Consider the following 12,350-nt stretch of genomic DNA (forward strand, 5'->3'; position numbering starts at 1 on the left):
GACCGGGCGTAGCCACACTCGGTTCAACTAAAGTTGGAGAAACTGACACCCGCTAGCCACCTTTGTGCAAAGCACGTCGGGAGAACCGGTCTCGCGTAAGCGTACGCGTAATGTCGGTCCGGGCCGCTTCGTCCAACAATACCGCCGAACCAAAGTATGACATGCTGGTAAGCAGTATGACTTATATCACCCACAACTCACTTGTGTTCTACTCGTGCATATAACATCAACACATAAAACCAAGGCTCGGATGCCACTGTTGGGTAACGTAGTAATTTCAAACAAATTTCCTACGCACACGCAAGATCATGGTGATGCATAGCAACGAGATGGGAGAGTGTGATCTATGTACCCTTGTAGACCGACAGCGGAAGCGTTAGCACAACGCGGTTGATGTAGTCGTACGTCTTCACGGCCCGACCGATCAAGCACCGAAACTACGGCACCTCCGAGTTTTAGAACACGTTCAGCTCGATGACGATCCCCGGACTTCGATCCAGCAAAGTGTCGGGGAAGAGTTCCGTCAGCACGACGGCGTGGTGACGATCTTGATGTTCTACCGTCGCAGGGCTTCGCCTAAGCACCGCTACAATATTATCGAGGATTATGGTGGAAGGGGGCACCGCACACGGCTAAGAAAACGATCACGTGGATCAACTTGTGTGTCTAGGGGTGCCCCCTGCCCCCGTATATAAAGGAGCAAGGGGAGGAGGCCGGCCGGCCCTATAGGCGCGCCAAGGAGGAGTCCTCCTCCTAGTAGGAGTAGGACTCCTACTAGGAGGGGGAAGGAAGTGGGGAAGGAGAAGGAAAGGGGGGCGCCGCCCCCCCTCTCCTAGTCCAATTCGGACCAGGGGGGAGGAGGCGTGCGGCCCACCCTGGCTGCCCTTCTCTTTCTCCACTAAGGCCCATATGGCCCATTACTTCTCCCGGGGGGGTTCCGGTAACCCTCCGGTACTCCGGTTTTTCTCCGAAATCACCCGGAACATTTCCGGTGTCCGAATATAGCCTTCCAATATATCAATCTTTATGTCTCAACCATTTCGAGACTCCTCGTTATGTCCGTGATCACATCCGGGACTCCGAACTAACTTCGGTACATCAAAACTCATAAACTCATAATATAACTGTCATCGAAACCTTAAGCGTGCGGACCCTACGGGTTCGAGAACAATGTAGACATGACCGAGACATGTCTCCGGTCAATAACCAATAGCGGAACCTGGATGCTCATATTGGCTCCTACATATTCTACGAAGATCTTTATCGGTGAGACCGCATAACAACATACGTTGTTCCCTTTGTCATCGGTATGTTACTTGCCCGAGATTCGATCGTCGGTATCTCAATACCTAGTTCAATCTCGTTACCGGCAAGTCTCTTTACTCGTTTCGTAATACATCATCTCGCAACTAACTCATTAGTTGCAATGCTTGCAAGGCTTATGTGATGTGCATTACCGAGAGGGCCCAGAGATACCTCTCCGGCAATCGGAGTGACAAATCCTAATCTCGAAATATGCCAACCCAACATTTACCTTTGGAGACACCTGTAGAGCTCCTTTATAATCACCTAGTTACATTGTGACGTTTGGTAGCACACAAAGTGTTCCTCCGGCAAACGGGAGTTGCATAATCTCATAGTCATAGGAACATGTATAAGTCATGAAGAAAGCAATAGCAACATACTAAATGATCGGGTGCTAAGCTAATGGAATGGGTCATGTCAATCACATCATTCTCCTAATAATGTGATCCCGTTAATCAAATGACAACAAATGTTTATGGTTAGGAAACATAACCATCTTTGATTAATGAGCTAATCAAGTAGAGGCATACTAGTGACGTTTGGTTTGTCTATGTATTCACACAAGTATTATGTTTCCGGATAATACAATTCTAGCATGAATAATAAACATTTATCATGATATAAGGAAATAAAATAATAACATTATTATTGCCTCTAGGGCATATTTCCTTCAGAACTAGCCTCTTGGTAATCGAAACCCCAGCAATACCAACACAACTAGACGTAGGCTTTTACCTTCATCGTAAGGAGCCGAACTAGTATAAACCCTCTCGTGTCCTTTGTCCCGATTAACCCCTTTAAGCTTCCTAGTTCCAATGGCCCTACGACTAAGTCCTTCCACTAGGACATCTGCCGTGACAATTCCATGACAGAGTGGTTTCTCCGGCCAAGTCTATGAGGGCTACCACGATGATCCCGAATGTTTCTATCAAGATGGGTGACTATAAGTTTCTGTCTTCTCCAATGGTCCTTGGTGACTCGGATATTGATCTAATTCTCGGCATGGACTGGCTTTCTAAGCACAAGGCTTAGCTTAATTGTCCTGCCAGGCAAATTCAATTGACACACTCGTCTGAGGATGTGATCATCTATGCAGCTCGTGACGATACCATTCGACTGTTTTCTCTTAATGAGAAGGGCGAGTTGAATGCCATCTCTCATATTCCAGTCGTTTGTGAATATCAAGATGTCTTTCCAGAAGAGCTTCCAGGAATGCCTCCTCACCGGCCAGTTGAATTCATCATTGATCTTGAGCCTGGCACGGAACTTGTTTGAAAACGTCCTTACAAGCTTGGACCAGAATAGTTGAAGGAGCTGAAGAAACAACTCGATATACAAGAGTGTATGGGTCTGATCTGACTGAGTTCTTCTCCATGGGATTGTGGTGTTCTTTTTGTTAAGAAGAAGGATGGCACGGACCGACTTTGTGTCGACTACCGCCCATTCAACAAGAAGACCATAAAGAACAAGTACCCACTTCCCAACATCAATGAGCTATTCGAACAACTCAAGGGTGCTCAAGTATTCTCCAAGCTTGACCTTCATATGGGCTATCATCAGATTCGCATTCGTGAACAAGATATCCCCAAGACAACATTTAGAACAAGCTATGGTTCTTATGAATACACTGTCATGTCTTTCGGCCTTGTCAATGCTCCTCCAACATTCTCTCGCATGATGAACTTCATCTTCAACCCTTACACAAATGACTTCGTCTTGGTGTATCTCGATGATATTTTGGTCTTTTCCAAGAACAAAGAGGATCATGCCAAGCACTTGAGATTGGTGCTGGACAAACTCAGAGAACATCAATTCTATGCGAAGTTTTCAAAGTGCGAGTTTTGGCTCGATGAGGTTCTCTACCTTGGCCATATCATCTCCGCCAAGGGCATAGCTATTAATCCTGAGAAGGTGTCTGCAATTGTGAATTGGGAACCGCCTCAGAATGTGAAGCAGCTCCGCAGTTTCCTTGGGCTCGCAAGCTATTGTCGAAGATTCGTTGAGAATTTCTCTAAGATCGCGAAGCCTCTTTCCAACCTCCTCCAGAAGCATGTGAAGTATGTCTGGGCGCCTGAATGTGACATCGCTTTCAACACCCTCAAAGAGAAGTTAGTCACAACTCCAGTTCTGACTCCTCCTGATGAATCCAAACCATTCGAGGTTTTCTGTGATGCTTCCCTGCAAGTTCTCGGTGTTGTGTTAATGCAAGAGAAGAAAGTTGTGGCCTATACCTCCTGCCAGTTGAAGCCCAACGAAAAGAACTACCCCACTCATGACCTCGAGTTGGCGGCAGTTGTCCATGCTCTTTTAACATGGAGGCATCTCTTGTTGGGAAGGAAAGTGGACATCTTCACTGATCATAAGAGCCTCAAGTACATCTTCACTCAGCCCAACCTCAACCTCAGGCAGACTCGTTGGGTCGAGATGATCCAAGAGTATAATCCGAGTATTGAATATACTCCAGGCAAGGCCAATGTCATTGCTGATGCTTTGAGCAGGAAGGCTTACTGCAACAGTTTGATTCTCAAGCCCTTCCAACCGGGTCTTTGTGAAGCTTTCCGCAAAATTAATCTCCAAGTTGTTCCTCAAGGATTTCTTGCCAACCTCCAAGTCTCTCCTACTTTGGAAGATCAAATTCGTGAGGCACAACTTCTTGATGCCATGGTGAAGAAGGTGAAGATTGGGATTGCCAAGAGCCAACCCAAGTACAAGTGCTATCGCCTTGATGACAAAGATACTCTATTCTTCGAGGATCGAATTGTTGTTCCTAAGGGTGACCTTCGTAAAGTCATTATGAACTAGGCTCACAATTCACTCCTATCTATTCACCCTGGAAGAACAAAGATGTACCATGACCTCAAGCAGTCGTATTGGTGGACTCGAATGAAGCGCGAGATTGCTCAGTTCATCAATGAATGTGATGTCTGCAGAAGAGTGAAAGCAGAACACCAATGGCCAGCTGGTCTCCTCCAACCTCTTGCCATTCTAGAATGGAAGTTTGACCACATTGAGATGGACTTCGTGACTGGATTTCCCAAGTCCATGTGTGGCAATGATGCTATCTTTGTTGTCATCGACAAGCTCACAAAAGTGGCTAATTTTCTTCCTATCAAAGAATCTATCACAACAGCTCAGTTGGCAGAGCTATATACCTCCAGGATTGTCTCCTTGCACGGCATTCCACAGTTGATATCTTCAGATCGTGGAAGCATATTTACCTCTAAGTTTTGGGACTCCTTTCAGAAGGCCATGGGCACCAGCATTCGCTTCAGCACAGCCTTCCATCCGCAAACTAGTGGACAAGTTGAGCGAGTTAATCAAATTCTTGAAGATATGCTCAGGACTTGTGTCGTTTATTTTGGTATGAAGTGGGAAGATTGTCTTCCATATGTCGAGTTCTCCTACAATAACAGCTTCCAAGCGAATTCGGGCAAGGCCCCATTCGAGATTCTCTATGGCAGAAAGTGTCGTACTCCTCTTAACCGGTCAGAGACTGGTGAACGCCAACTTCTTGGCAATGACTTGATCAGAGAGGCAAAATAAATGTGCAAAGTGATTCGTGAAAATCTCAAAGCCGCGCAATCGCGCCAGAAGTGTTACTATGATAGCAAGCATTGTGACTTGGCTTTCGAGATCGGAGACCATGTCTACCTCCGCGTCTCTCCAATGAAAGGTACTCGTTGGTTCGGTATTAAAGGGAAGCTTGCCCCTAGATACGTGGGTCCTTTCAATATCATTGGCAAAAGAGGCGATCTCGCCTATCAACTTGAGCTTCCGTCCAACTTTGCAAATGTGCACGACGTGTTTCACGTGTCTCAGCTTCGCAAGTGTTTCAAGACTCCTGACCGCACCATCAACTTCGAAGAGATTGATCTCCAAGAAGACTTGTCTTATCATGAGCATCCTGTTGCTATTCTTGAAGAAACTGAGCGCAAGACTCGCAACAAGTCTATCAAATTTCTGAAAGTGAAGTGGTCACATCATTCCGACCGAGAAGCCACCTGGGAACGCGAGGACCACCTCCGTTCCAAATATCCGGAGTTCTTTCAATCCTAGATCTTGGGACGTGATCCTTTCGTAGTGGTGGAGTGTTGTAACACCCCAGATGTAATTTACCATAATTGTACTCCAACTCTTGCCATTTTCGGCTCTAAGTTATGATATTCCCTCATGGTTGGGTTTTGTCTTCGTTTTGCATTTTGTTCATGTCATGCATCTCATATCATGTCATCATGTGCATCGCATTTGCATACGTGTTCGTCTCATGTATCCAAGCATTTCCCCGTTGTCTGTTTGGCAATCTGGCGCTCTTACGTCCTCCGGCGCCCCCTTTTGTCTTTTTTTCATGAGTGGGTGTTAAACGTTCTCGGAATCGACCGATATTTTCCAAGCGGCCTTGGTACACCACCGGTAGACCGCCTGTCAAGTTTTGTGTCATTTGGAGTCCGTTTGATACTCCAACGGTTAACTGGGGAACCGTAAAGGTCTCGTGTGTGTTGCAGCCCAACGCCCCTCCAAAGTGGCCCAAAACCCATCCAGACCCCCTCCATCCTCTCGGCTGTTCGATCACGATTGCGTGGCCGAAAACCGCACTCCAATTGGACTCTCCTAGCTTCCTCTACCTATATATTTGCACCTCCCCCGAAAATTCGCGGTCAAAAACCCTACCCTAACCTCTCCCTCCGCGCCAGACACGTCCGGACGGCGCCGGACGCGTCCGCCTCCACGCCCCAGCCACCCCGGAGCCGCCACGTGGCGCGCCCGTCGCCCCTGCGCCGCCGGCCCGCCTGGCCCATGGCCGGCCCCGAAGCCCGGTCGCCCCGCCGCCGCCTCTCCTCCCGGGCCGCCAAGCTCCGCCGTCCCTCCTCGCCGGCGTCGCCCCGCCTCCCCGAGCTCGCCGCGAGCCGCGCCGCCTCCGCTCCCGAAGCTCCGCGCATGCCACCGCAGACCGCCGCCCGGATCCGGCCCGGCCCCGCCCAGATCCGGCGGCCCCGACCCCATCTCCCTCCACTCTGGCCTCTCCCTCCACTCCGGCGAAGATCCGGCGAAGTTCCGGCGCCACCTCGGTTCGTGTGCAAAAGTCAACCCTTGATCCGGAGGTTGAAATTTTGCGCATAATATATTAAAATGTTCATCTGGATGTGCTATTCATTTTGTTCCATTGCACCATGCTTGTTTGAGTCCATCTTGATGCCCAAATTGTTGATGCAAGAGTGCTATAAAATGTTAGTTCCTGTTACATAGCAGATCTTGAGCAATTGTCATTTTTGCCATGATTATTGTGTGCTGCTTATGGACTTGAGCTATACATGTGTTTTGGGCTATGCCATGCCATATTTACAGGGGTTTATGCCATGTATTTTTGTGATCAATGTGGTGACTAGCACAAGCATGCAAAGTAGCCCTCGTGATGTTGCTGATTTCAGGGACTTAGATTTTCGCCAAGTCATTTCCCTGATGTTATTTTTATGTCATGTATTCATGTTGCTACAGAGAGATCCATGCCTCTTTTGAGTATGTTCAGTAAGGATGATTTTGACATATGGTTATGATCTATCCATCTATGTACCTGTTTGCATTTATGGAGTACCCTAGCATGACTAAATCTTGCTCTACTTTTGCTATAAATTGTTCCTGGCAGATTGTTTACGTGTTAATCATTTTTGCCAAGGTTGTTGTAGTTGATCCATGCATGCTATGAGATTGTTCTTGCCTCGTTTAGCTTCTTGATCATGCCTTCTTGCTGGTAGTATGCTTAGTTTGTCATGCCATGCCTTGTGTTGAGTGAATCGAGCTCGCGAACATGCCTTCATAACTCTATTTTTGCCATGTCCAGTTTTCTGCTAAGTCTGAATCTGTTAACGAAACTTGCTATGTTTACATGGGTGCCATCATATTTTCTGATCCTTTTTGGCTTATTCTCAGTAAGGTACTTTTTTGATATGCTTTGAGTAGATTAATGCCATGCCTTGTATTGCTATGATCTGATCCTGTAGCATGTTGTTATCTTGCTCTAAACATTGCTTCCTGACGTTAATTCCTGACATGTTAGTATTTTCACAAAGTCTATGATGTTGTTATCTTTTGCACTTTTTCCATGCTTGTTTGAACCTGCTCTTGTGTGATTTAGCCATAGCTCAGTGTTCATCTTTTGTCAAGAATCTTGAGTAGATCACTTCCATGTGCTTTGTTGCTATGTTGGAGTGCAGTAGCTTAGTTTCTTGTTGCATTCTAGATGGCATCGTGTTGTTAATCGTAGAATTGTGACATTCTTGTTTTGCTTGCCATTTGTAAACCGTGCATCCGATTCCGGTGACCTTTATATCGATTTCGACCGAAATCAACTCATCTTTCCAGCGGCACTCTTGGTTTACCAAGTTGAGTCATGGTTCAATATTTTCCTTCCGGAGCATGCATATGCATTGCATATCACATCCCGCATATCATGCCATGTTTCACATCATGTTGCTTGCGCATTGCACCGTGGTTGATTGTGGTTTCCTTTGCTTGTGTTCTTGCTTTGGATAGAGCCGAGAGACGAGTACGTGATCGAGGAACCTGTTGAGTACGCTTGAGGATCAAGCTTACGTCAACTCGGAGAACTTTGCAGGCAAGATGACCATACCCTCGAAATCACTTTTATCTTTGCTTCCTAGTTGCTCGCTCTATTGCTATGCCGCGATACCTACCACTTGCTATATCATGCCTCCCATATTGCCATGTCAAGCCTCTAACCCACCTTGTCCTAGCAAACCGTTGTTTGGCTATGTTACCGCTTTGCTCGGCCCCTCTTATAGCGTTGCTAGTTGCAGGTGAAGATGGAGTTTGTTCCTTGTTGAAACATGATTATTGTTGGGATATCAGTATTATATCTTGTTTACTTTAATGCACCTATATACTTGGTAAAGGGTGGAAGGCTCGGCCTTATGCCTGGTGTTTTGTTCCACTCTTGCCACCCTAGTTTCCGTCATACCGGTGTTATGTTCCTTGATTTTGCATTCCTTACGCGGTTGGGTTATAATGGGAACCCCTTGATAGTTCGCCTTGAATAAAACTCCTCCAGCAAGGCCCGACCTTGGTTTTACCATTTGCCACCTAAGCCTTTTTTCCCTTGAGTTCTGCGGACTCAAGGGTCATCTTTATTTTAAATCCCCCGGGCCAGTGCTCCTCTGAGTGTTGGTCCAAACTAGAGCACCGTACAGGGCCGTCCCTTGGCAACTTGGGTTACGTTGGCTCCTATACGCTTAGCTTATCCGGTGTGCCCTGAGAACGAGATATGTGCAGCTCCTATCGGGATTTGTCGGCACAACGGGTGGTCTTGCTGGTCTTGTTTTACCATTGTCGAGAAGTCTTGTAACTGGGATTCCGAGTCTGATCGGGCTGTCCTGGGAGAAGGAATATCCTTCGTTGACCGCGAGAGCTTGTGATGGGCTAAGTTGGGACACCCCTGCAGGGTTTTTGAACTTTCGAAAGCCATGCCCGCGGTTATGGGCAGATGGGAATTTGTTAATATCCGGTTGTAGAAAACTTGACACTCAACTTAATTAAAATGAATCAACAGCGTGTGTAGCCATGATGGTCTCTTTTCGGCGGAGTCCGGGAAGAGAACACGGTCTCGTGTTATGCTTGAACGTAAGTAGTTATAGGATCACTTCTTGATCTGATAGTTTATCGACCGTGCTTTGCTTCTCTTCTCGCTCTCATTTGCGTAAGTTAGCCACCATATATGCTAGTGCTTGTTGCAGCTCCACCTCACTACCTTCTCCTACCCATAAGCTTAAATAGTCTTGATCGCGAGGGTGTGAGATTGCTGAGTCCCCGTGACTCATAGATTACTTCCAAAAGCAGATGCAGGTGTCGATGATGCCAGTCCAGGGGATGCGACCGAACTCAAGTGGGAGTTCGATGAGCATTCAGGACGTTACTATGTTTCCTTTCCAGACGATCAGTAGTGGAGCCCAGTTGGGGCGATCTGGGATCTTCTGCATTTGGGGTTGTCTTTATTTTGGTTCCATAGTGGGACCTTGATTGTATTATGGATGATGTAATGCTATATTTATGTATTGTGTGAAGTGGCGATTGTAAGCCAACTCTTTATCTCTTTCTTATTCAGTACATGGGATGTGTAAAGATTACCCCTCTTGCGACATGCCTACAATGCGGTTATGCCTCTAAGTCATGCTCCGACACGTGGGAGATATAGCTGCATCATGGGTGTTACAAGTTGGTAATCAGAGACTTCCCCGACTTAGGAGCCCCCTGCTTGATCGAATCGCTGGCGTTGTTGAGTCTAGAAAAATGTTTTGAGTCTTATAGGATTATATATATATATCGGAGAGTAGCATTCTTTTTACTCCTCAGTCCCTTCGTCGCTCTAGTGAGGCCTCCTGGCATAGAGTTTTGACTCTTGTCTCCTCAAATTTCACTAAATTTTTTTAGGATCACGCGGGTATCTTGGAATCGTTTCGATGGTTCTGTGACGAGAACATTGTTCTTGGTGCCTCCTGACATTTAGGGGTTGTGGCAGTGTCCTGGGGAGTTGAGCTCCGAGGTGTTGACGTCACAATTTTATCATTGCAGTTCTGGAATACTTGAGTTTCGCCGACATCGAAAATCTCCTTTATGCAGCTGTTGGTGAGATAACCTCGACGCCACCCAGTACTGGGACGGGAGTTCGGGAGTATTGCCATAACTCATATAACGGATGCTTTTCGAAGGTTGAGGTAAATGATTTCCGAAGGTTTCTTGGTTATGTGTTGAAGGATGGATACAGCTGGATGTAGGAGTTGCTAGTTTTGGGTGAGATATTATGCTTCCCCTGTATCCCCAACACCTGATTGCATAACCAGAAAGTTTCGGGAGTTTCATAGGTGGGAATTCATGTAGCTCTAGTATTTCTTCCCGCAGATATTTGGTTTGTGATTGGGTAATCCTTACCAATTATTTGTTCATATCCATACCTTGTTGTTTTATTCATCTACCTCTATTTGAGTGGCTTCTCAATTTATGGAAGTGTGATCATTTACTTTGGAATTCATTCGTTCGTCATTGTTCGAATGTTAAGGCTACATGTTACAATTTCGATCCATTGATTCAGCTTGAATATATGTCTTTCAAGATGCTAACGGATGTCACCCTCTTCAGGATGGCTCCTGCAACGCGTCAGAATCCGGAACCTCCACCACCACCTCCACCTCCGGAGGCATGGCAAGCTGTCATGGCCGCCACCAATGCCAACACGTAGATGCTTATGCAACTCTTGCAACCAGTTCCTCGCAAACCAGCCGAAGTCCTTTAGTAACTGTGTCGAGGCCACAGACGCTGACGATTGGCTCGTGGATATCTGCAAACATTTTGAGTGTAGCAACGTCAGGCCTGAGGACATCTGAAAGAACAGACCCATCTTCCGGAACGAGCATAAGTTGGTTGAGGGTGTCTGCTTACTCATTAGGGATGATTTAGGCCTCCTGATGGAGGCCAGGGAGTAGTCTTGTGAGGCATGTACAGCCGGGCTGTTTTGTGCAGCACCAGATCCTTTTCTTTTGAGTTTCTTGCTGAGGCTTTCTCAGATTGTACAGTTTTCCCTCTGCTTTAATGAAAAGGCAGAGCACCTGCCGTTTTGGTCAAAAAATAAATCATGTTTATACTAAACATTCACACTTCTCTATAATTTGTTTTATAAAAGTACATATTTTAGCATTATATTTTAACTTAACACATAATAATGTTGCTAAATTTAATTATTGTGTTTTTGTTATACATTTCCAATGTCTAGTATTGAAAATACATGCACTACATGGTAAATTTAAACCATATCTTTTAGTAGAAGTTATTTTCCTCTTTTGAGAATATATCCCTTCAAATATTTTGCACACATTCTCTTAGCCCTGTGAGAAGTAACACAATTTTGTAGATGCACCGTTTAAGTTATGACACACGCTTCAGTTATAGTGTATATAGGTGTGGGTATCTCTGTTTGAGTATATATTGATATTCTTTAATATCTCGGTACATATATGTCAAGCGTATGATTCTCCAAATATCTTGTTACTGGTTTCTAGTGTATGATTTGCTAGAAACAAATAGACTATATTATATAAAGTTTTTATGAGGAAGATATCATCTAATGGATCTAATGGCTTGAACGCTACTTTAATGGTGGGATCAAATGTGTTTTACATGTTTTAGTTGGTTCATTAATCTACCGGACATTACCTTCAACCGAGTATTAGAATGACATCAATTTTTGGTAATAAACAGTTCGGCGAAGTTCGGCTAAACACGAAAATTTTGGCCAACTTGGGCATATATTTGGACAAAGTTCGCCGATTTTCATTACATAGCAAATATATAATAAACTAATATAAAAGAAACTGGCTGAACACCGAGTAGTCACCGTCATCGCCGCCATCCTCGTCATCGGCCTTCTCCTCCTTGACGCGGGCGCCCCTGCTGGACCCGGCGTCGCCATGGCGGAATGGTGGTGGCGGCGTCGCGTCGTCGTCGTCGCTGTCGTCGATGACGACGACTCCTCCTCCGTCGCGGCCCCGGCGGCGCTCCACGAAGCGCTGCGGGGCGGCGCACTGGCGCTCCATGGCCATCTTGAGGGAGTCCTGGCGTGCCCATTCACGGGCCGCGTCGTCGTCGCGCTTGACCTCGCTGTGCTCCGTCTTCACGACGGCGAGCCCCGGCTCCATCTTTGGCTTGACAAAGCGCGGAAGAGGAGCCAATGAGGAGGCGCGCCGGCCGCCCTCGTTGATGACGATGCCGGCGCCGCGAGTGCGCCGGCCGAGCGGCGACTCCGCCGCAGGCTCGGCCTTGAAGCCGAGCAGTGCTGGAGTGCGAGGAAGAGCGCGAGGAGGAGGAAGAAGAGGAGGAGCCGAACCTCCTTGGCGCCCATGGCCCATCGCGTCGGTGGTGCGCCTGGGCGGCCGCCCTCGCCGGGGGGTACGCCAACGACGGGTCGTTGCCGCCCTCGAGGTGCGTCAGCACGCCCTCGAGTGTGCGGCCGGGGGCGCCCCACCACAGGTGGCACCCCTCGCTGT

This window comes from Triticum urartu, chromosome 3 (assembly GCF_003073215.2).
Source record: "Triticum urartu cultivar G1812 chromosome 3, Tu2.1, whole genome shotgun sequence".
NCBI classification, from domain to species: Eukaryota; Viridiplantae; Streptophyta; class Magnoliopsida; order Poales; family Poaceae; genus Triticum; species Triticum urartu.